Raw genomic sequence first — 21861 nt, forward strand, 5'->3', positions numbered from 1 at the left:
TTATCAAATCACTTATGTTTTCCTCATTCATGACAGGCGAGTCATTAAGAAGTAAGTATATTTTAGAGCGTTCGAAACGCTTTTAACACCATCTCCATATTTTTGGAACCGTATTAGGTTGGTCCTAATACCACACGGGCAAGCCTGCTTGGTGAAACCGAGCAAATTTGAGTCAGAGCGTGTGATTCTTGTTTTTCAGTGGCGCCATCTATGGTCAAGAATTCGGCTTCTGCAACATCATACGTCACACCTGTTTATAAGGCGGACACATTCATTCATCCACAGATCGTAAATTAGATCTGAATCAGAGAACGATCGTTCGATACGATATATATATATATGCAGTACTCCCAGAGGTATTGATTTGTTAATGAACATGGAGGATTTTGGAGTCTTCGGCCGGCGGGGTTCGAACCCACGAACTCTCGGACAGGGGCCCAGCGCCCTACCGACCAGGCTATCCCGAACCTCGCCGTATTAGGCTTTACCCTATTCTATTTTGATATATTTAAACGCTAGAGTGCAAAAAATTCTGCTTGAAATACTTAATTAAGATTTATATTATGAAACTCAAATACATATCAAATGTGATTAGAGTCTGAAATCTCATTGATAGATGTAAATAAATTGATTGCATTATCGAACATCCAAGGAATGAAGATTTGGAGAAAATAAAGTAAATCAACATTAGATAGTTGTTCGATGTATCGTATAATCTTAGCCATATCTTGTGTAATATATATATATATATATATATATATATATATATATACATAATATATATATATATATATATATATATATATATATATATATATATATATATATATATATATATATATATATATATATATATATATATATATATATATATATATATATATATATATATATATATATATATATATATATACAAATATATACATATATACATACAAATTGGTGCCGTGACCAGGATAGGCAAATTTAATAGAAAGGGCCTAAATTGGTGCTGCAATCTTTTGCATTTCCAGATGCTAACATTTGACTTTTATGTGTTTTAAAGTTGTATCATATTTGAGTGTATTTATATATTCCCAGTTTTTGAAATAGACGTAAACAAGTTCGGATATATTCAATTAATAGTGTGTTTGGGAAATTTGAGTTGTAACCGAATATGTGTCCTAAAGATAAGCTTTCGCCACAGGATGGTCAAACGGGTGTATTTATACCTAGCAATTTTTCCCTTTTAACATTGCAAGTGCTCCCCACGTTTAGAGGAAGGGACTCTACAGTATCGGTGGAGGAATTTCTTGAGCGCCTACAAGCTTCCGCGTCGCAGTGGAATTGGACAGAGTCAGAAAAGTATTTTGCATTAAAAGATAGGTTGTTTGAAGAAGCCAGAGACTGTATAAATGAATTTGGGGAAGACATTGACAATTTTAAAAAGTTGAAAGATAAGTTGCTTAATCTATATGGTAAAAAGGTTTCTCCTTCAACGGCTCTTTTTGAGTTTATGGCCTTCAGGCAACCCGTAGATATGCCAGTTGAGAGATATTTGGCACAGGCCGTGCAAAAAAGCAAATTTTTGGATTTTGGTCAATGTGACTCTGAAACAAAAGAGACACAAAGAAACCATATGCTATTTAGTATGTTAAAGTTAAATTTACACCCTAATATTCTGAGAGGAGTTTTGGCTCGAAACCCGCAAAGCTTGGAGGAGTTAAAAAAGTTAGCTATTCTGGAGGAGAGTGCCTGGCTAACCGTGAAGGCCATGAATAATCCGTTTTTACAGTTCCCAACAGAGATATTTAAAGTTGAACAAAATGAGAATGGGTTAGCTGCTGTCTGTGCAAACCTGGCATCCACCATAGAGAAATTAACTGAAAAGGTAGAGAAACTAGAGACTAGAGTAACTGGAAATATGGGAAATCATGATAGAGGGGCAGTAGCGTTTAGAGATAATAGAAGTAATGAGAGGAGGATAGGTCCCTGTTACAATTGTGGTAGAGTTGGACATATTGCTAGATACTGCCGTGCCAGGCAGAGAATGAGTAGAAATGTCCAAAGTCAACCTGCAGGTAATGCAGTTGAAGACATTCGCCAGGAAAACTAAGTTCGGGTGCTTCACAGGCACAGGTGACAGCGAGTATGCCCAAGTTCGTGCAAATTTATACTAATGAAACTGTAGGGACCCTTCCCTTTATTAGTGTGACTTTTCAGAATTTAAAAGTCTTATCTCTAGTTGATTCAGGAGCAGCTCTTAATTTAATTGAGGAATCTTTCCTACCTTCTAACATTAAGCGTCAAAATTGCAATATGTGTGTTTCATCTGTGGCAGACAGTAGGATTGCTTTACAGCATAAAGTTCAAATTGATATTCAAGTTGGCTCGTACAAGTGTAAATGTGATTTTTATGTATTACCCTCTAGATTATCTAAGAATTTTTCTATGCTTTTGGGAAGTAATTTCCTTCACAAACACAGGTGCTTAATTGATTATCAATCTAATAAAATTCAAATAGGTGAAGAAATAATACCTTGGTTATGTTGTGAAGAGGGAAAGGTGATAAACGTAATTGAACAAACTTGGAAAGAAGATATTTACGGTTATTTAAATAAAAAATATACCCTTGCGCCTTTTTCTGAATCGGTAGTAAATGTGAACGTTAGGAAACATTTTAATTCGGAATTGTGTTTGGTGGAACCTATTTTTAACGACAGGGAATACTGTGTGGCGAGGTCAGTTAACAAATTTAAGAGCAATCGTAGTATTCCGGTTTTAGTGTTAAATCCCACCGGAAATGACATAAATTTATGTAAAAATACTAAATTAGTTAAGCTGGAAAAAATAATTACATCAAGTGATAGCAATCTACCTAATTTTAATATCGAGGCTCAGGAAAATTTCGGTGAGTGTGATGAGGCCGATCTTGAATTTGATCAAACTTTTAAGTTAGACCATCTAGATAATAGTACTAAAGATAGGTTAATAAAATTTTTAAAAGAAAACAAAAATGTGTTCGCGGCCTCAGTTAAAGATCTACCGGGCTGTGATACTGTGCTACACAGGGTTCCCCTAATTGATAATGTGCCGGTAAAGCGTAGAGCTTATAGGGTACCATACAATTTACGTGAGGAAATGGACTCGCAGATAAATATTCTATTGGAAGCGGGAATACTGGAACCCTCAGTGTCAGCTTACAGTTCTCCTATTCTATTGGTAAAAAATCGACCGGAGATTATCGCCTGGTCACAGATTTCAGAGCCTTGAATGCTAGGGTTGTTCCGGATTCCTACCCTATACCCAACATTAATGAGGCAATTGATAGTTTAGCAGGCGGAAGGGTTTTCAGTACGTTAGATCTGACTTCGGGTTTTTTCCAAGAAATTGTTTCACCGGTGGATAGACATAAGTTAGCAATTGCTACCCATAAAGGAATGTATCAATTTACACGCACACCTTTTGGTCTGCGAACAAGTGCCAATTCCTTCCAAAGATTAATGAACGTGGTATTATCTGGTCTCGAACCTTTGAATATTGGAATTTATATTGATGATATTGTTATTGCCATCAACGAGGTTGAGGATCACTTCCCGAAACTTAAATTGGTATTTGAAAGATTATTAAAAAATAAGTTAAAGTTAAAACCAAGTAAATGCTCATTCCGCACTAATAGAATTAATTATTTAGGGTTTGTTATTCAGGATGGTAAGGTTTATCCAGACCAGAAAAATATAGAGGTTATTAAAAATTTTAAAACACCAAGAAACAAAACCGATGTTCAATCATTTTTAGGATGTATCGGGTACTACAGAAAATTTATTCCGAATATTGGTCAACAGTCACTTAGGCTGACAGCCTTAACTAAAAGTGGCAAATTTGAGTGGGACAGCCAGGCAGAAGCGGAGTTTGTGAGTTTAAAAAAGTTCTTGATGTCTGAACCTGTCTTAATTTTACCCAACATGTCAAAATCTTTTCACCTGTATACGGATGCCAGTAATCAGGCTATAGGATAAGTGTTAGCTCAACTGGATGATGAGGGTTTTCCTCACCCTATAGCGTTTGGAAGTAGAAAACTAAAAACCACCTGAGACTAGGTATTCGGTGACCGAACGTGAAACCTTAGCAATAGTTTATTTTACAAATTACTTTAGACACTATTTGCTAGGAAGGAAATTTTTTATTTACACTGATCATTCCCCTATAGCTAATACCTTGAAGTTGAAAGATTCTTTTTGTAGAATTGCACGGTGGTCTATTTCTTTGTCGCAATTCCAGTTTGAGGTAAAATATATTCCGGGAAAGGTTAATAATATTGCAGACTTTTTAAGTAGAAATGTTAAGGAAGCAGAAACTATCGATAACAAAATTTTATTTAATGAAGTGGATTGTAATGAATCACTTTGTTCCTTGACAAAATTAATTGAAGAGCAGGAGAAAGATCCTTTTTGCAAAGAAATCGTTGAGGCTTTGGGCAAAAATGAACCAGTGCCATCTAACTTTCATTTTTTTATTAAAGACAAATTATTAAGGTGTAAGAAAAGCCAAATTGCTGAGAGTGAAAAAATTGTTATTCCACTAAGTTTAGTGAAAGACGTCTTGAACTTGTATCATAATTCTCCTTTGGTTTGCCATCCTGGGATTAGTAAGACTTTAAGAAAGATAAAGAAAATTTATTTTTGGCCCAAAATGTCTTCCCATATTGTGAACTTCATTAAGTCGTGTAATAGCTGTTTACAAAGAAAGGCTCATCAACCCAAGCGATTAGCCCTTTTGCAGAAAGTGCCACCTCCATATGGTCCTTTTGAGAAAATAGCATGTGATGTAGTAGGACCGCTCCCTTTAACTCAGGATGGAAATAGGTGTGATGGAAATCCTGTGTTAAAGAAAAACCAGTGCAAGAAATTTGCTAAATTTAATGAGGGCCCTTTCAGGGTGATTGAAGTCATATCTCCGGTCACTTTGAAAATCCAACATACAAAAAATTTTGGCTATACTAGGGTTGTTCATGTGGAGAATGTGGCAAAGGCGGAGCAGAGATTGGAAATTTTGCGATCCAGAGATAGTGGGTTCGGTGACCAAATCAGTGGCAGTGTAGATAGGGAAAGAGTAGAGACGCCTGCTCCAGGAAATCTGCTATATCAGACAGGTAAATTCGTGCCTTTTCCGCAACCTCGTTATAACTTAAGACAACGAGTAAATGGACGGGTCATAAGGAATTAGAATTTGTAAGAGGGGGGTGTAACTAAATTTTTCTTGTTTTAAATTGGGCTATAAATGTTTTGGGGTGGAATGTCAAATGTTCTCCAAATATGGAGGAGGAGTTTATATCTGGCGGTGTATATTTTGGTTACATAAGCCGGAATGTAGTAGGTCGGTGGAGACTGTTTTTTTTTCAGGTGGACCACGGTCCTTTTATGTACATAAGTGTGAAGTGTAGGTCTCCACTGGCATTTGTAATGATGTATGTAATCAGTCAAAACTGGGTTTGTCCCATTTTTGTTTTTTTTTTTAATGTTATTTTGAAAATGTAGATTATGAATGTTTCGATGTTTAAAATTTGAAAGCTGAAGATTGATAACGTTGCTGTACAATCTTTTCCTGACCCCCTATGGGCCGCTTGAAAAGGTATTGCTAAATGTAAATCTGAGTTGTAATGTTTTTTAAAGTTAAGTGTAGTTTAAACTACTTTGGCGCATATTTGATTCCTCTTTTCTGTTTCCTTGCAAGGTGCACATTGTTAGGGTCAGATTTGATTTTAGTGATTAAGATCTAAAAGTAGGTTTAAAGCCGCGTGGTGCTTTTAGAGATTTTGAACTTTAAGTAGGAATTATTCATGAACAGCTTAAAAGAAAAGGAAAAACGGAATTTTTTGTGTAAGACCAGTACTTTAGTTTTCTTGCTAAGGTGATAAGGTTCCAGGTCATTTTAACCAACAGTGCTTTAATGTTTCAAAAAATTAAAAGTATTTAAATTTTTTTCGGTGAGACGATGGTATTGTAATAAATTGAAATTTATTATAAGTTTTTCTTTTTTAATACTTTTAAAGATAGGTTATTTTTCTGTAGATGGCACCACTATGATAAAATGTAAATTCAATCATAATAATAATTTTTTTTAGAAATTTTGAATTAGTCTTTTAAAAAGGGATTTTTGGGGTGAAATCTATGTAACTAAATTTATTAATATTTATAGAGGATGGTATTATAACTTGTATAGGGTATTGGTGGATTTATGACGGTTTTTCTCAGGGATCTTTTTTTTGGTTCTGACGTCCGCCGGATGCGGGATGACTCTGGACGTGGTAAACAGGTCAGTCTAGATTCTTTCGCCTTGTTGAAGGGAGGATAAAAGAGAAGCGATGAATGTGGCAAAAAGAAGTAGCAGTACCAGTAGTAAGCAGTTAACCAGAGCAGTATCCTGGGGATACGGAGTTTGTCCGCTGAAGGAGTGGTTCGTGACAGTATCTCGGAGATGGTGGATCGTAACCTTAGGGAAAGCTAAACTGAAGTCTCTAGCGGGAAGGACTACCGGGATTAGCCAAAAGCCGATATCTTTGAGACGATGGGCCATGTCCGAAAGAATCTATGCTGGACGTCCGGTGTCCCCCTTCTACATGCCTAAGTCGCTTGAAATTAGAATAGCTGGAGCAATTTCGAGATCCTAGCCGAGGAGTTTGTCCATGAGTTCATCTACCTTTCCGGTGGGCGGTTCCAGAGGGAAAGCAGTAAATTCCGTAGGGTACTTATAAAACTTTAGATTTTATTTCGTTAAGATTTTCGAGGAATCATTTACCGTAAATTCAGAACTGTTATGGTGTTTTTTTGTGTAGGAGAACAATCAGTATTTAAGTGTGATTTGTAGATATCATAAACCAAGTCTGTGTTTTTAGTAATGTTAAATGCAGTTTTTATTTTATAAATTTCTTTTTTGAACTGTAGAAATTGAAGGTTATGCTTGAGTGTTTTAAGGTTGCATTTTTGTTTTAATTAATGTACAAATGTTTATTCCCATGTTAGCATTTGGAAATGTGTGAAATTATGTTTTTGAAGATTTAGAGGTGCAATAAAAATGAGTTTTAAATGTTGAAAGTTTTCTGTAATTCATTAGATATTTGTCTACTAAATAACCTGGGTAACCGTTACTAAATTTAAATTTTGAGATCACAGCCAAAGGGGTAACGGTACATATATATATATATATTTATATATATATATATATATATATATATATATATGTCACGGCGAAAGACCGAAATCGGTGGTTGTTGACCTTCACCTGTGAATGTCGAGAAGCACCAAATACGTCGGTGAAAGAACGAATATTTCATTACATTCTTGTACTTTCGAACCCTCACCGGTGTACGTCGACAATCACAGATATGCTTTGGTGAATGCCCGAAATATTTATTACATTCGATTTGATATGAATTTATTCGTGGATATAATTACATTTATTCGATATTTTAACCCTACACTGATGTTTTTTTAAGGTTAAGTGCCATTGCCCAGCATACATTTGCCCGGTATACCCTACACTGATGTTTTTTTAACGGTAAGTGCCACTGCCCGGTATACATTTGCCCGGTATACCCTACACTGATGTTTTTTTAAGGTCAAGTGCCATTGCCCGGTATATATTTGCCCGATACTCCAAAAACTGATAGATTTCTAATCTATCGTCAGTAAGAATCAAAATATAGAATAAATATAAATATATCAAATAAATATAATAATATTAACGAATAAATTAATATTAAATTGGATATAACAAATATTTCGGACATTCACCAAAGCGACTATGTGATAGTTGACATTCTTCAGATTTCGGTGTTTCACTGTAACATATATATATATATATATATCTATATATATATATAATAAAATGGTTTATTCCTAGTTTACATTTGCAATTCGTAGGTTAAGCTCTACAAATATTAAATATGTTAAAACATGCGTAAGGGAAACAAAAAATGATTTCGAATGATTTAAAAGGCAAGAAACATCCTTTGATTTAAAATGCGGGAACATCCAAACATGAAAATCACAGAGGCTTCCCTTAGGATCAAATACTTCTTATCACAAACATATAGCAACTATTTATTTCGTTTAAAAAATGACTAAATAGTTGTTTTTAAATAGCGCATAATCACATTTATACTTGGCTTTATGTTTGAATCACTGCTTTTGAAATTATAATTCTCTGACGCAAAAAGTATTACGTTGTGCACTTTTTTCAACTAAAAAAGAAAACAACCTTAGAGAGCGCCCCGAGTCTTCCTAATAGCTTAGTTAACTCTTATCATGTACGGTCGTATCACATTTCGGGAGCAATACAGCTTTGTACAAAGCAAATAAGACTCATTCTAATGGGACCTCGTTTTATAGAGCGAGGATTTTATAGCTCCCTCCGGACTTCCCAACGATGATGCTCCCTTGAGGTGTGGAACAAACATTCTCCAAATCGCAATCAGAAATGTAATTATGAGAAAAAAATCTCGATTCGTGAAAAACATGTGTATTTGGGGTGAGTATGACCTGTGGATGTTATGTGATTTTCTTATACCATTTATGCGGAGCTATTTTTTAACTTTAGAAATGACTGCACATTTCTTATTTAACAAGCCCAAGCAGCTTTTCTGCTATTTTTATGAAATTTTTTTTGTACTTTTTTTTCTCTATGAAATGAACGAATGAAATAGATTTTATGCATTGTGTATCCTTATTGTAATACTCTACGAGTAAGGAAATAGATAGTTCGGGGGAAATGGTCTTATTTAATTGAAAGGTTTGTCATTTAACATTAAAGGGCGATAACCCTAGAGAGGAATTTAAATATACAATATTTGAGATTAATACAATGCGTGCAACTATGGCAAATCACACGGAGAAAAAAATTCTGGTAAAATTACGGTGTATAGTATTTATTTTTTCAAAAAAAAAGACTAATTCTAGATATTAAAAGCAAAATATATGGTATCATTCATTTGGTAATTTTTCCATTCATATAGTAAAGGTTTAACTGAAATTCTGATTTTCAAAATTATAGTTCTTATTACAACATATGTATCTAGTTAAAAATACGAAACTGAACAGCAAATTCAACCGAATAAATGATTTTTATGCCTTGAAAAAATCGAAATTTGACCACATATACCAAATTTTATCACACATTATTAAAACCATATTTTATTTTTAATTTTACCGAAGCACTTCACAAAAAAATGGCCAAGCTTTTTGGTGCTTCCGTAGAACCAAAAACACTTTAAATTTAGCCTTATTGTGGTAGTTTTGACCATATTTCTTTTTTCGTCAGTGCAGCAGGAATTCCCTTTTCTCCTCATAGACTTGTTAAAAGCATCTAAACTTGTTATTCAACTAAAAAGTTAAAAGCCTACGGGTTGTGATTTTTTAAAACGTTCTTACAAGGAAGACCATCTAATCTTCTCGTGAACTCTGTTTGAACATCTCTTTTGAGTATAAAACTTTACTCTCTGCTACTTTATAATTTTTAATGATTACGCTAGTATAACAAAAAAAAATATTTGACTGAGAGTCTTAGGATTTTTTGTCTAATTAATTACATGCACAAGGTTTTGCGTTTCGATGTATATAGGAGATTATATCATTAAATATCGTTTGGTTAAAAGAAAATATTTTGGTCAGAAAGATATTTAATTTTAAAATCTTTTCCAAAAAATAATTTATAGTATTTTGAATAGCTTTGATTAAAGTAATTAAAAACCTTGAAATATTAACAACAAAAACATAATATGTCTGAAAACAAAATCAAAATTTACTTTTCTCTGTTTATTTCAATTTTAAGGAAACTGAAATTGTGATGTTTACCGTTGCCGGCTTTTATCGTTAAAAAATACAGATGTAAACAACGCAAAATTTTAGCATGTCTGCATCCACAGAGGCCGACATGCTTGCCGCTACCTGGCGTGAAATTAACTATCGACTTGATATTCTCCGTGCGACGAAGGGGGCACACATGGAAATTCATTGACAAGGGTCATGAATCTTTTTAAGTCTATCTAACCATTTATGCTATTATATTTAATCTATCTTTATCATTTTATAAGTTATTAAACATCAAAATGGGTCCGGGACTTTATAAACAACCTGTATAATTTTGTATAGAATTTTAAAATGTTTGAGTAAGTCGTCAAATGGCAAACTGAATAAAAATATAAGCTTTATGAAAAATGTTTTACTTTTATTATTCAGTAAATAAACTACAAATTATGGATCTTAACTAACCTCTCTCTTGTTCTACATGAAGCACTCAGAACGAATACCTCTGTTCAACGCATTTCAAAATGAGTCATTTTTTGTGTTTTTGGAAAAAAAAACAAGTTTTATTCTATCACTTTAGCTGCGAAAAATTTTTTTCCTTAATAAGAAAAACAATTTATTTAATTTGTTACTTTTAGTAAGAAAGAAAATGATTTATAAAATAATGTAGCTTTTATTTTATAAACTTATTTCTTGTAATTCTTTACCTTTTTTTTCAAAAAAAAAAAAAATATTACAAATTTTAATAATACAAAAAAAATTTAGTTTTGCTTTCTTATGAGATATTTTCCTTAAAAATTTAAAAATAAATAAAATTCTATTTTTTAATAAAAATGAAAAAAGATTGAAATATTTAAAAAATTGTAATTGTTCAATAAGGTTAAAGAATACTTAAAACTAATAAAATATAATCAAAACAAGTGGTTTAGGATCTGGTTTGTAAGGAAATACATCATTTATATGATATGATAAAGTAGTTTCAGTTATGTTTGCATTGTTTTTCTAATGATACATATAATTTTCCTTTGAAATGCACTTCCGAATAATACAAAAAAAATATACATATGATTTAAAACAAATACATGTTTCATTCAATCTATTTTTCGTAAAAAAATCGAAATTGATAGAGACATATTTATTTGGAATGCAGAATGTATAGTAACGAAAAGTATCAGATTTCGTTTCCTGATAAAAGAATAATTTTCCTTCAAACAAATCCTCAATATTTATTAGAAAGAAAGAGAGGAATGTCACTAAGATTTAAGTTTTTTTGAAATGTTATTTGTTTCTATATGTTTTTATACGCTTCTTATTTGTTTCTTATTTTAATTAGATTGTAAAGTTGTTTCTAAGTAAGTTCGTTTTTAAAGGTTTTGCGAATTTTAATATGTGTAGTTAGGCTTCTAAGGCCAATAATTATTCGTTTAATTGATATTATTTGAATTAAATTAAATTATTTTTAGACAGATATGAATAACAAGAGCGAATCCTGACACGATTGAACACAGAAATAGGCAAATAATTTAAGTTATAATGATTAACTCTGTCTGGAGGAGAAAGCTAAAGAATAAAATATTGAAAAAAAATTCTAATGAAAGAAAAAAAATCTCAAAATAAGGGAATGTTTTTGTTAATACATAAGATCATTTAATTTTTAAATGGAATTAATTTAGCTCGATTTATTCAAAGAAATGTTGCAACAGAATTGATAGAAGTTCTTTGCCAGGCATTCGGGATATTTTTTACATGCACTTTGGTCCGAGCAAAGCTTTTAAATATGGTTTAGAAGTCTATTTCAGAAATGTTTAGGAGCTGAAAATTTTTAAATATCCATTTGTTCATCGGAATGACACATTTAAGGAATTTTGCCTTCTATTAAAGAGCAGTGGTCTTATCTCCGGCAACTGCTTGTAACATGCCCAGCTTCAGATCTATACTTATCAGTTAGTCTAGGAAATAAAGGTGACCGATGCACAATGTTGACCATGTTACCAGCATTGCGCCATTGGTCCTCTCACTGTAAAAAGTACCACGGAACTTTCATCGTTTTTGACAAAACTTTTTTCTGGTATATGATCCGTGCGAAAATTTTGTCAAAATGTCGAAAAACTATCGTCACTATCTCTTCACTATATAGGTTGCACAACACAACAAAGACAGATTTTACAAAGAGATGAATTACACCAATTCCCGAAGCGGGATTTTAGCCCCGTTTCTTCCTGTTACGAAGACAACTCCTGACAGTTCCTTATTTTCAATTGTCCAGTCTTTATTCTAGCGACGCCATTCTAGTTATCAAACTTCCACAATGCACTACAATGAAGTTTCGAACTGAAGGAATATTTTCGTCATATATTTAACAGTTTGTGTTTCGCCATGAATCACGTCATTTCGCAATGAAATTATTCTGAGAATTAACGAAATACTGCTCAAGGATTGTTGAATCGTAAAAAGTGAGTGTTTTAAGCCTTAACATCCTTAATGATTTTGGCTGACACTGAATGTTGCAGAAATTCTTTGCCGCTTTAGTTAGTGAGCAGAATAGGAATCCGTCAAAATTTAAATTCATTTCATTCGTTTTATTATTATTCATTCATTTTATTATTATTTACAAATTAATTTATGTAGCGAGAGTGAAGTGGCAGATATTAAAAATTAATTAAAATAGTTTTTATTGCATTATTACTACAGAAAATATTAATTTTTATAGGAGAAGATAAGTAACATTTCTGTAGTTTTTTTTAAAAAATAGTACGTGGAATCATTCAATGTGAAAATTGGCTTAAATTTTAATTTAGGAACTTTCTTACAAAATATAAAACATTCTGAGAATATTTCGAGTGAGTTCTCTCAATGCTTCAACAATGTTGAATATTGTAACATAATATTAGAGTTTTCATAAAAAGTTTTATTTTATTTCGTAGCATGATTCACAATTATTTTAATAATAAACTATTTACTTATTGATGATATTGCGTATTAAAGCTCTTCACTTTCAGCAAAAACTTAAAACAATGTAATAAAAGTTTTTTCTTTTAATATCGCATGAACGGACGAAATTAGAATTGCTTTTTCATAACTGCTTTCGCTGCTTTGATTTCTCTTTATTTGTAAGCAATTGAAGGGGTATGAATTTTATTTAATAAACATTATCGGTGAAAACTGGATTTGAAGTAAATACTACATTTTTTTATAGATCTGATGTCATATATTCCAACATTTCGAAACACAATCTTCTCGCAATAGAATTCCTTTCCAAAGTTGATTCAATTTAGTTTTCATTTCGAATTTTCTTCCATATTTTCCACTTTGTCGTTCTGTAATACCGTTTTTCCCTTCATCTTATCATGAAATAAAATATCTTTTTTAAAGGATTTAACTACTTATATTAAATTTTTAATAAATATTTATGCTTACGAAAAAGCCCGCCAGTGTGGTTTTGAATATAAGTCATATTTCACTCGTTCAAAAGAAATATAGCATGTTTCTAACAGGAATGTATATAAATAATATATCAGCAATCAAGTACGAATATAATTTTAGTTGACATCATGCATTATTTAAAAATTGTCAATGGTTAGTTATAGTCTATTGTTTATATCAGTTTTTATGTTTGTTAGAAGATGGTCAATTTAGAAGATCAATTTAGAATAATTGTGTTCATTCAACTTTAGATTAGATAAAAATCGAAATATATCGATATATATATTTTTTGAAAGTTTCATGTTTTTCAACTTTGTGTGCTTGTAGAATATATTAATTTTCATTTAAATACAAACGTTTAGATATCAAATTGAAGGTACTTTAATGTAGAATTTAATAACAGAAACAGAATTAAAATATCTGTATTACAAAAAAAAAGTTATGCTCATTTTAGTAGAACAAACAAACACAAATCGTTTTGAATAAGGACGTGTTTTGTAATAAATGCGTACTAGCCAATCACAAACACTGTTCTTAGGACCAGCCAAATGTCTGTAACTATAGTTTAGATTATTTGGATGGTAAAAGAGTTATTGTTGTGCAAATATTTTGCGGAATGATGCATACTAGTACAATTAAATAGAGTATTGCTGTTTTTGAATGTTTAAAGTCCTTTTTTTAATTAAACTAATTTTAAACAATGTAATCAACAAGAAGAACTAATTGGACATCTGCAAAACGAAGCCGAATTGTCATATTGAGAGAAAATGGCCTCTCTTATGCTTAAATTGCAAGACAAGTTGGTGGTTCATTGACTTGTTCTGGTGTACGAAAGTTCCGTTTACGTAATGAAAAAAGGAAATCAGTGGAAAATAAAGCCAAATCAGGCCGAAAAAAATATACAAGTGCTGCTGCCGATAGAAAAATAAAACGGCTATGCCTTCTAGATAGAAAAATTTCATCAGATGCCATTAGATGAGAAATGAATGCAGCGGGTATTGCAGTAAGTTCAAGAACAATAAGAAGAAGGTTATAAAGATTTGGACTACAAGCTAGAATTCCAAGGAAAAAACCATATTTAAATCAAACGCAACGCGAAAATTGAGTTAAGTGGGCAAAAGAACACATGAAATGGTTTGAAAATCAATGGAAGCAAGTAATCTGGAGCGATGAGAGTAAAATATCGCTCTTTGGTAGTGATGGTAGAAAATACGTGAGACGTAGAGTAGGTGAAGCACTTCATCCTGATTGCATTGAAGCAACTACAAAAAACCCTACAAATGTCATGATTTGGGCATGTATGTCTGCAGATGGTGTGTTCTGAATTCAAGTGATTGATGTCATCCTGAATGCCGAAAAATACATCGAAACTGTCCTGAAACCAAAATGTATAGCTTCCATCAGGGATCTCTTCCCCAACAACGCACTATTTATTTTGCAGCAGGATCAGCTCCATGCCACACAGCAAAGGTATGCAAAGCATGGTTTCAAGAGAAAGGCATAGATATATTACCATGGCCAGGATAGAGCCCTGATCTCTGTCCAATTGAAAATTTGTGGCGACATTTGAAAATTCTTGTACAAAAAAACGTCCATGAAATAAAAGACAACTTATTGAAGATATAAGTGATTCTTGACACCGTGGGATTACGAAAGATGAACTCCAAACACTCGTTCACACGATGAAAAGACGCTGTGAAGCTGTCTTAAAAAATAAGGGTTATCCTACTAAGTATTGATTGTGTAAGAATCTCTTTAAAAAAATGCAAATCTAAGATAGATCTTACTATTAGTTGCATAATTTTTTTTATAATACAGATATTGTAATACTGTATTTATTATTAAATTTTACATTAAATTACCTTCAATTTGATATCTAAACGTTTGTATTTAAGTGAAAATTAATATATACTACAAGCACACAAAGTTGAAAAACATGAAACTTTCAGAAAATGACCACACTTTTGGCCACCACTGTATATATATATATATATATATATATATATATATATATATATATATATATATATATATATATATATATATATATATATATATATATATATATATATATATATATATATATATATATATATATATATATATATATATATATATATATATATATATATATATATATATATATATATATATATATATATATATATATATATATATATATATATATATAAAAGTATGGATAAGGACACCAGATTCTGGTGAGATTGACAAAGGAATATTTCTTTATATTAAGTGCTAAAATTTTGCAAATGTGACGAAATTTGATAATTTTATAATGATACCTTTGAGCAAGACATAAATACCATTTATTCTTTCAAATTTACTTCTCAATTTTGTATTATTTACTAAATGCATGGGAATAAAAACTATAATTTGGAAAACAAGAATTTCGAGCAATATATAAGGTACTTATATGGGGGAAATGATTTTGTTTCAATAGAAAAGACGGGTCCCAATATATCTCCCATTGAGCACTTTAGACTTTGGTTCTCTGCACATAATCCGTGAAATCAATAAATATAACAAGTTTGGCATTTAATTAAATTTTTATTGAGTTTGTCTTCGAAGAAACGAAGTAACTCTCCATTTTCCATCAAAAAAATACGAAGTAGCTCTCCACTTTTGTTCATGTTGTCGTGATTGGAAAACTTGGTTTCATCTGTTGAGATTTATTCTTGAAGATCTGACTAGATTTGTATCGGCTGATAATGTGCCTTAGGAAGCACTAATTAGTTGTGTACACTAATAGATGTGTCGCAACAAGTGCTTTTGTCGTGTTCCTTGGGAGCAACTGTGCTCAGTTGCATTTGTGTAGGGTCAGTTCTTTAAAAGTTTAATTAATCACCCACAACGCTCAAGATACGGTCAGCGATGCGTTTATAGTCTGCTGCATACATTCACTGGGAGATTTGTGAAGTGCTATGCTGACAGGGAATTTTGCTATTCTTTCACAATCACTTCCTCCGCAGCTCAGCTTTATTCAACTCTTTTGGCTGGGAAGTTTTTGATCAGATCTTGCGCTGAGAAATGTTTTCCGATAATTTAAATTTAATTTTGGTGGCAATCACTGCAACGGTAACGAATACGTGAAAAGTCCCGTGACCTATTCGTTATAGGAGCAGTTGGCAAGTTTGTATGAGGAGGGTATTCTAAATCTAGTTATAAGATTTGATAAGTGTTTAAACAAACTTAGCAACTATGCTGAAAAAAGATAAACATATAAATTATCTGAAAATAAATTTGCTTCTTGAAAATTTTTTTTTCGTCTTGTTTTCATTTTCAAGCGGCGTCTATTAAAAAACTATCCTCGTAAATGAAACTTAATTTCTTCACTCTTACTTTTTAACACTATTACATCGGTACATTTTGTGTCCCAGGAATATCAAAACATCACTGTTCTGTATGGGGATTAACATTTCTGTAAAAAAAAACACATAATTCTGATAAATAAAGCGAAAACATATGGTATTAAAACCATTCATTTGGTAATTTTCTATTCATATTCGGTAATTTTCTATTCATATTTGGTAATTTTCTATTCATATTTGGTAATATTCTATTCATATTGGTTTATTGGAAATTCAGGTTTTCAGGATTATAGTTTTTTTGCCACGACCTGAGTACAAATACAAGCCTGAAAAGTAAATTTAACTGAAGAAATAGTTTTTATGCCATTCTCTAAGGTATCATGATAAAATTTCCAAAATTTATCACCTATACCAAATTTTATCCTATCCAATAAAACCTTATTTTATTGTTTATTTTACAAAAATAATTATTCTTTTTATATGAATTATAGTTATTTATATTTTGAAATAAGGGGAAAAGTTGAAAAACGCAAGAATATGCGAAATATGCATATACTTTGAAAATTTAGTGGTATTTAAACAATAGTAACAACAAAAAATTTTAAAAAATCCTAAATCTTCTTATTTTTTATCTGTAAGGGACAGAGTTACCAATTTAAAAGAAAAGGAGAAAATTCGAATGTAAAGAAATATAAGCCTGTGATTTATTTTTCCTGTTTTCCTGTTCAAGAAATAAAATGGATGGGTAAAAAAGTTTTTAACCTTCATTTCTAATATGAACGCTTACGTCATAACTTGCTCCGATGTTTATTTTTTAAGAAGTCAAAAAATTTTTTTTCAAAAGAATATCCGAACCTCTTAAGCTTTTGCTTTGAAACACTGAAATATTTTTTTTTTAAATTTAGGGCAATTAATCGTGTTTATGCTATTTTGAAGAAAAAAAAAACTTTTTTGTTAAATTCTAAAAAAATGTTTCAAAACAGTTCTAGAGCTCATTTTTTGATAAGCAACATTTATTTTGAACAATCAGTAATACACTAAATTCAAGGAATTTTACCTTAGACAATAATCTTGAGAGTCATGCGACTTTGAACATCGGGATTTAGCATAATTTTTAAATCAATAGAATATTTTTTCCCCCAATTTTTTTCTAGTAATAACCATAGATTCAAACGATAATAACACAAAATAGAATGTCTGTTTAAAAACGATGCATATTTGATTAAAAACCAACTAAGTTATGTTGTTAAGTACACAACTCAAAACAATAATTTTCGATAAGAATTTTTTTCATGATGATATTGATAGTAACAATGTTAAGTTGATTATTATTTCTTTTCATTTACATTCACAATCTTTTTATGGCATATCATTACATTTTAGGTAGAATTTTGAAATGAACTTTAGTAATTTGAACTATTTATAGAGACTTACTTGTCTATGGCATTTGATTAAAGTAACTGTATATGGTAAATGTTTGTTTATTTCTACCTTCTAAGTTTTAAGTTCTTGAGAAATTTCTCCTTCCGATTGAATAATATAAGGAAAACCTGTCAGCTCATGAAAGAAAGCAAGCAGATAAAAGTTTGGAAAAATCCAGGACTAACTCTAAAAAGATAAATATTTTTTCAATTATAAAATGCAAACTAAATAGTTTGAAAAGGTAAAACTTACAATAGAAATACTTTATTAGCATTTGTTTAATAAGGATGCTTATTTTAAAAAAAACGAAAATTTTCATGGAAGCAATATTTTAAGATTTTTAAAGCTTAATGTTCAAGATTTGTATCATTTTCTTCAAATATCATGGTAAAAAGTGATTGGGTGCCATGCATTTCGCAAATTATCATCAAAAATTTCATAAATTTTAAAACTGAAAAAATGAAAAAAATTTTAAAAAAATAAAAAATATTTTTTTACATTTCAAAATAATGTATTCATATTACGTTATCATATTTCATAGCAAGTTTGCGTTATGTTATTTTATTTTATAGCATATTTACATCAGGGTAAAACAATATTTTTTGCATCTATCGGAAGCATATGAGTTTAAAATAAAAATCATTGTTTGAGAATAATTTAAGGAATTAATAAAGCAAACAAAATTTCCTCGAATTAAACTTCCTTGATACTTAAAAATATATTCATAAAAGCATTAATTCATAATACTTAAAAATACATTCATAAACGTTTTAATTCATAAAAGTATTCAAATTATTTGCATTTACTTATCATTTCCCATATAATTCAAAGGTATGTGAACTTAATTTACTTTCCTCTTCACTACTGAAGTGTAAAGGAATATAGTAAAAATAAAATACTTTATGAGTCCGAATTTCCATTTTACTGCCTTAGGTCATAATAAGACAAGCAGAATACAAATTGTACAGCCAAGGGCTAATAATTTTAGGTTCAATAAATTAGGTTCAATAAATAGGCTCAATAAATTAGGTTCTTTGCTATATTGACCTGCAGGAAAATTGTGACTCAAATTATTAAACAAACCCTCGAGGACATTTTAGCCCCAGATCAACTGACCCCAGTCATGAACCAACAATAGAGCATTTCATCGTTAATTTTTGCTAATCAACTTTTAGCCTTACATTTTGAAATTTTATCTACTTTCGATTTTAGACTTCATCGACTTCTAGTCAGACTTTTACTTTTAGACATTTACACTTAGGACTTTTAGCTTTCATTGATGTTAGCTTTGAGATTTTTTATCCCTTGTTTCCTTATTATTATAGTAATTTAATTCTCGACATTTACACCGGCGCTATTGGATTTCATTGCCTTTAAAACGTGTTTTTAATTGTCAAGTGTTATAGTTAATCCACTTTTAACTGATCACCACCACTGTCATTTGTCAAAATTTTACTGTAATTTTAGTTTTTAGAGAAATGTTTATTGTAATAATTTTACTTTTATCTCCGTATACCCCCCTTGGGTGGATCGGAGTTCAACCTATCTTATACGTGGACCTCAGATTTAATTAAGTCAAATAATGAAAATATTCAAAGGTTAAATTGCACCCAAAGTAGGAACAAACATGTATGTTGTTATATTATGGTCTATTTAAATACAATGATGAATGGATTTAATAATTATTTGGAAAAAAATGAGTTTTTTTTTTACAATGAGATGCAATACTAATGCTTACCAATGCATTACTGCATGGAATTTCAGTTTTAAAACTATTTTAGTTATGCAAACGACGCAAAACAAATAATTATTGAAAAAAAATCTAACATTAATTTAAAAAAAAAAACATTTAATTCTTAAAGGAATTTCAAATAACACACACAAAAAGTTCAAATTATAAAATATATGTATGTACCTTAATATTAATTTAAATAAACATAAAAATATTTCTAAATAGATATAAAATTGAATACTATGAGAATTCATTTGACTACTACGCTGTCATAAATGTTGCCTTACTTGCTAAGGTGGACCTGCATGTTCATGACTGTATTATTTATAAATATTAAGTAAATTCAAATTTATATGTTTTACACAGATCACTGAACTACTAAATCAAAAGAAAAATTATACTCAGAATAATTAAATTATACAATATTTAAAATTATTACATTTTCGAATTAGCGGATTTAGCATCATTTTTTCGAAAATCACTTCTGTTTATGTGAAATTCTACCCTAATGACTTACAAGTTCTGCATCTATTGCAGAATTTTCAGAAAGCTTAAATATTCCCAAATGTTTCAATGATGGTTCTTTCAGCGGTTGCTTAGAAGCGAAGGTCTACACGCGTGGACCATAATAATGAAGAAGTTAATTATACTTTTATTCATTAAAACTTTCCTTAGCGTAAAAAGCATGGTAATTTTGTTAAATAAGGGAATTTTTAATATTTCATACTTCCTTTTTCGTAGGAGACAAAAATCTTCTGAAACTGGAAAAAAGCAATGAAGCTTTAAGAAATAATTAAATATTTCTTTTCTTATATTCCAATTAATTTCACTGAAAATCATCTCTCAAAAAGTATTTTAGATTTAAAATGAAGAATATTTATTTGAAGAAGAACTGTTGTTTGAACTGTGAGACTTTCATTTCCTTAATGTGTTTGTTTCGTGCAGTCGGAAATTGGTACTATTCAATACCTTTTAGACAGAGAGACGCCGATATTGAACTGTTACCAGGGAAACTTATTCAAAAAGGTTTTGGAAGATTTAATTATTATCTTAACAAAAATTTTTGCATTTAAAATATTCCTTGCAGGAAACTAAATTTAATTCGGTAACTTATGTGTATTTTCAGTAACATAATGTCAGCTTGTCAGTTGCAAACGATTTATGTTGCTAAGTTAATATAGAGAAATTATTTATTTTGAAGTGCTTTTTATTTTGGAAAAATAAACGTAAGTTTCGTTTGCTTGTAAAAGGAATTCTGTCTTTTTCAAGAACGCCATTAAATCATTTCAAAAAAAATATTTCGTAGAACTAATAACATAGTACGTGATTTATTTTTCATGTAGGTAAATCTTGGAATTCGAAATATTTCTTTTTACTATAATTGGATTAAAAATTATTCTAATTGCTTAAAAAAGTGTTAAGAAGTGTAACGCTTAATCCAATTAATTGAGCGTTATTATATAACATAATTTTTAAACAATAAATATTTGTTTGGAATTTATACCATCATATTTTTTCATGTACAATAAAAGGCTGTATTCAATTTTAAAGATTAATTGAATTTGCGCTGTTTTCTGATGTTATTTAAGAATGTATGTTAACACGCTGCCTTGCACTTTATTCTGACGATTGTGCTCAAAAGGTGCACAATTGTGCACTAATGTGCACGATTCGAATGTGTGAATCTCAATTTTTTTCATTTTTTATTCTTACCATGTGAAATTGAGTGTCAGAGAGAAGATTATTCCATTTTATCAAAATTTTTTGATAGCTGTAATTGTTATTTACTCATCCGGAAATAATTTTATCTTCCAGAAAAAAATTCGCAATTTTGCAGTTTTCTTCGATGTATTATTAATTAATTAACAAATACATTCATTTGTACACAAATAAAAAATTCCGATAAAATTACATTAATGTATGGTAATGACAATTCTGGTAAAAAAAGGGAGAAAAAAAATACACACCATAATTCTGCATAATAGGTAAGTAGGTAGAAACTTTATTTACGTCGCACTAGAGCTGCACAATGGAATATTGACGATGGTCTGGAAAACATTCCTGAAGATGATCCGCAGACTTGCCATCACAAGCTTCATCCTCAGCAAAGAGGATGTCACCTCCGCTTTAGTAGTCCGACGACCTGCACGCGAGCACTTTATGGTAGAATAGT

The 21861-nt window shown here is 30.7% G+C and overlaps 1 protein-coding gene across 1 annotated transcript in view; it reads left to right on the forward strand.

The window, feature by feature from the left end:
- LOC107450611 (gamma-aminobutyric acid receptor subunit beta) overlaps nucleotides 1–21861 on the forward strand; it is a 410218-nt gene that overhangs the window by 156189 nt on the left and 232168 nt on the right. The window lies entirely within an intron of this gene.

Source organism: Parasteatoda tepidariorum, chromosome 11 (genome assembly GCF_982258835.1).
Source record: "Parasteatoda tepidariorum strain Cologne lab strain chromosome 11, Ptep-v5.0, whole genome shotgun sequence".
Taxonomy (NCBI): Eukaryota; Metazoa; Arthropoda; class Arachnida; order Araneae; family Theridiidae; genus Parasteatoda; species Parasteatoda tepidariorum.